The following is a 4941-nucleotide window of genomic DNA, read 5'->3' on the forward strand; positions in this document are numbered from 1 at the left end:
TCCCACGTGTGATTGTTAATTCTGATTGGAAATTAGCCAATCAGAATTAACCTTCTGGTTTAAATACTTACCTTTCCTGTTCCTCCCTGCCCTGTTGTGGTCTTTGCTTTATAGTATTGATTCTGAACGTGTGCTTTCTGGTTACGTACTCTCTGGCTTGTTATACTGTCTTTGTGACTTTCTCCTACCCTTTGACCTCGGCTTGTTTCTCGTTATTCTGTTTTCTGGTTCCCCTTACTCGGCTTGTCTCCTGACTATTCTGTGTGTGCTTAGCCCGGCCACTCTAAGGACCGGTACGGCACACTTTCTGTGTGTGTGTCTGTGTGTGTGTTAGCGTGTTGGGTTCCCCGAATCGTGACATTACAACAGGGCCATAATGGAACCTGCTGACATACCACAGCTCCTAGTTAATCAGGAGGCTAGAATGGATGGCTTGGACCACCGTATGGATCAGTTTGCTCAAGCTTTGCAAACCATACTGGCTCGCACTGCACACTTGCAGTCTGCCATTCAGGAGGCTGCTGCTGCTGTGCCCGAGCCCATTCCCACTCCGGTACCCGTTCCTGCCCATGTAGTGCATATGACGCCGCCACAGCGCTACAGCGGTGACCCGGCATTGTGTCGTGGTTTCCTCAACCAAATTGACATCCATTTGGTGATGAATCCACGTTCCTATCCCACTGACAGATCTAAAATAGCCTTTTTGATAAACCACTTGTCAGGGAGAGCTTTAGCATGGGCTAATCCCATGTGGGAGAATGCTTCCCCAATGTCCTTTGCAGACTTTTTGACCGCTTTCAAACGCACATTTGATCAACCCGGTAGGGTTGCTTCTGCTGGCAAAGCTCTGCTTAGGGTACGACAGGGTAATAGATCTGTAGCGGATTACACTATCGAATTCCGCACTCTAGCAGCTGAAGTGGTTTGGAACAATGACGCCCTCGTAACAGCCTTTCAGGAGGGTTTGGCCACTTACATACTGGATGAAATAGCATCCAGGGAATTGCCTGTTCTTTTGGATGATGTTATAGACTATGTGATCCTTATTGATAACCGTATTAGAGAGAGGCGTAGTCAAAGACGGCTGGATACACGGGTGTTACCTGCTCTACCCAGTACTGCATTACTAGCACTACCCGCTCCTAGGCCACCATCCCCTGAACCCATGCAATTAGGCGCTACGGGGTTAACTGAGGCTGAAAGAGCGTACCGTAGAAGGGTTATGCCTTTATTGTGGTAAGAGGGGGCACCACTGTAATGCATGCCCTAAGGTACAGGGAAACTACAGCACCTAAGGCCTAGAGAGGGGTCGGCCTCGGGTGTTATGACTTTGTCCCCTCATGTGTCCATCTCCAGACCATTTATTACGGTTTCTCTTTTGGTCAATAAAACCACCATAACAACTAAAGCCTTGATCGATTCAGGTGCGGCAGACAACCTTATGGATGAGAACTTTGCCAAAACCGCAGCCTTGACTTTGATCCAAAAGGCCACACCCTTGGCCGTTGAGGCCATAGATGGTAGACCGCTTGAGAAACCTCTGGTAACCCATGAAACCCAAGAAATCATTATGTCTGTGGGTGCTTTGCACAAGGAAAGGTTAACCTTTCAAATAATTGACTCCCCTACTGCTTCCATCGTTTTGGGTTTTCCCTGGTTAGTTAAGCACAACCCGGTACTTGACTGGGGTTGTTTAGATATACTCTCCTGGGGGGAATCTTGTCAACGAGACTGTATGGCTCATGTACGTCCTGTTTGTTCACTCAATGTGCCCACGGCTAAACCACTTTCTGTTTATGTCCCTTCTGTGTATGCAGACCTTGCATTGGTTTTTGAGAAAAGGGAAGCAGATAAACTACCCCCACATCGGGAGTATGACTGTGCCATAAACCTGTTACCGGGTACTATGCCTCCTAGGGGTAAGGTCTACCCTCTTTCTGAGAAAGAAAACCAGATCATGGAGGAGTACATACGGGAATCCTTAAGTAAAGGTTTTATTAGAAGGTCCTCTTCTCCTGCTGGTGCTGGTTTCTTTTTTGTGGCAAAGAAGGAGGGCGACTTGAGGCCATGTATAGACTACAGGGGTCTGAACAACATAACGATTAAAAATGCCTACCCTATCCCCCTCATCACTGAGTTGTTTGATCGTGTGAAAGGTTCTAAGTACTTCACCAAATTAGACCTCAGGGGGGCTTATAACCTCGTCCGTATAAAGGAGAATGACGAGTGGAAAACAGCGTTTAATACGCGCAGTGGGCATTACGAATATCTGGTCATGCCTTTTGGACTGTGTAATGCCCCTGCTGTGTTTCAGGACCTCATAAACGATGTCCTTAGGGATCTTTTGCATGTCTGTGCCGTGGTGTACCTTGACGACATACTTGTGTATTCCCCTGATTTGAAGTCACACCATAATCATGTTAGGATGGTGCTCAAGAAATTATTACAGAACGGACTCTACTGTAAGTTAGAAAAATGTTTGTTCGATCAAACCTCGGTGCAATTCCTTGGTTATATAATTACTGAACAGGGTTTCAGTATGGATCCTGCTAAATTGGAAGCCATACTGTCCTGGCCACTTCCCCAAGGACTTAAGGCTATCCAGCGTTTTATAGGATTTGCCAACTATTATAGGAAATTTATAAAGAACTTTTCACCCCTTATCTCTCCTATAACGAAGCTGACTAAGAAAGGTCTACACCAGGGGCGTATTAGCCGCGAGGCAAACAAGGCATTTGCCTTGGGCGGCATTTTCCAGGGGGCGGCAAAAAAAGCCGCCCCCAAATGCCCAAGGCAAATGTCTTGTTAGCCTTGCGGCTAACAGACATGCCGGCGGGCTGCTGGGCGATCGGGCGGCACTGCCTGACTGCCTGCCTGCATGGAGGCGGAGCCGGAATATGACGTCATATTCCGGCTCCCAGCCTCACTCTGAGGCGCGCGAGGCAGCTGAGCAGCAGAAGTGCTCCCTCGCCGGCCGGCCGGCCGCCCGCCAGCCAGGCAGGCAGTGCCGCCCGATCAAATGTGTTAAAAATAATTTTTTTTAAAAAATGTGTTAAAAAAAAGTGTTAAAAATAAATTTAAAAAAAATTTGTTAATGTGGGTGGGTGAGTGTGTGTCTGTGTCTGTTAGTGTGTGTGTCTGTTAGTGTGTGTGTGTGTGTCAGTGTGTGTGTCTGTTAGTGTGTGTGTCTGTGTCTGTTAGTGTGTGTGTCTGTTAGTGTGTGTGTGTGTGTCTGACTGTGTGTGTATGTTAGTGAGTGTGTGTGTCTGTTAGTGTGTGTGTCTGTTAGTGTTTCTGTCTGTGTCTGTTAGTGTGTGTGTCTGTTAGTGTTTGTGTCTATTAGTGTTTGTGTCTGTTAGTGTGTGTGTCTGTGTCTGACTGTGTGTGTATGTTAGTGAGTGTGTATGTTAGTGAGTGTGTGTGTCTGCTAGTGAGTGAGTGTGTGTCTGTTAGTGTGTGTCTGTTAGTGAGTGTGTTTGTCTGTTACTGAGTGTGAGTGTGTCTGTTAGTGTGTGTGTGTTTCTGTTAGCTAGTGTATGCGTATCTGTCAGTGAATGTGTGTGTGTGTATTTAGTATGCACGGCGGGGGGAAAGGTTGGGTGGGGGTGGCGCGGGAGGAGGGGGGGCGCGGGGGGAGGGGGGGCGCCTGAGTTTTGTCCTGCCTAGGGCAGCACAAAACCAGGATACACCACTGGTCTACACCCTAGGGTTTGGACTCCCGAAGCCCTTAAGGCCTTCGAAACTCTCAAGAAGGCATTTGCCTCTGCTCCAGTACTGCACCACCCTAATCCTTCTCTTCCCTTTGTTATGGAAGTAGACGCTTCTGAATCAGGTGTGGGAGCAGTACTGTCACAGAGGTTATCGCATGACGAACCCCTCCATCCCTGTTGTTTCTTTTCAAAAAGGTTGTCCGATTCAGAAAAGAATTACGATGTTGGGAACAGGGAACTATTAGCTATTGTGTTAGCTTTTAAGGAATGGAGGTACTTATTAGAGGGTTCTAGACACAAAATCATGGTTATTACTGATCATAAAAACCTCTCCTATATAGCTGACGCTAGAAGGTTATCTGCCCGGCAGGCTAGATGGTCTCTATTTCTTTCACGTTTTCAATACGTTATTACCTATAGATCTGGTTGCCGTAATGCCAAAGCTGACGCTATCTCCCGACAGCATGAACCTTTCGAATTTGTTAACCTGACTCCTGTACCTATTGTTCCTGCGTCTCAGATAATAGCTGCTACCCGTTTGGTTGTTTCATCTCCTTTTCTTGATAGTATTAAGACATACCAAACCCAAGCACCCCCTGAGACGCCGGCTCGTAAACTATATGTTAAAACAAAGGACAGAAAAAAGCTGTTAACTTTATTTCACACCGCCAAAACTGCTGGTCATCCGGGGGTAGCCAAAACCTATAAGGGCCTCCTTCAACAGTTCTGGTGGCCTTCGCTTAAGCAGGACGTAGTAGATTTTGTACAGGCTTGTCGGGTCTGTACGCAGTGTAAGTCCCCTAATGTGAGACCCCAGGGTCTACTCTTGCCTCTGTCTATACCAAAGAAACCATGGACCCACTTATCCATGGATTTCATTGTAGACCTTCCTCTTTCTGATGGTCAGACGGTGATTTTGACTGTGACGGATAGGTTCTCTAAAATGGCGCACTTCATTCCGCTTAGAAAGCTTCCTTCTGCGGTTCAGTTGGCTCAGGTGTTTGCCAAAGAAGTGTTCCGCTTGCATGGGATTCCTCAGGATATCGTGTCTGACAGGGGTCCTCAATTTGTCTCTCGGTTTTGGAGGGGCTTTTGTGCTGAGATGGGGGTCTCCTTGTCATTCACTTCCTCCTATCACCCGCAATCTAATGGTGCAGCCGAACGTGCTAACCAGTCTGTGGAATTGTATTTGCGCTGCTTCACTAATGCGCACCAGGACGACTGGTCTCAC

Source organism: Pelobates fuscus, chromosome 6 (assembly GCF_036172605.1).
Source record: "Pelobates fuscus isolate aPelFus1 chromosome 6, aPelFus1.pri, whole genome shotgun sequence".
Lineage (NCBI taxonomy): Eukaryota > Metazoa > Chordata > Amphibia > Anura > Pelobatidae > Pelobates > Pelobates fuscus.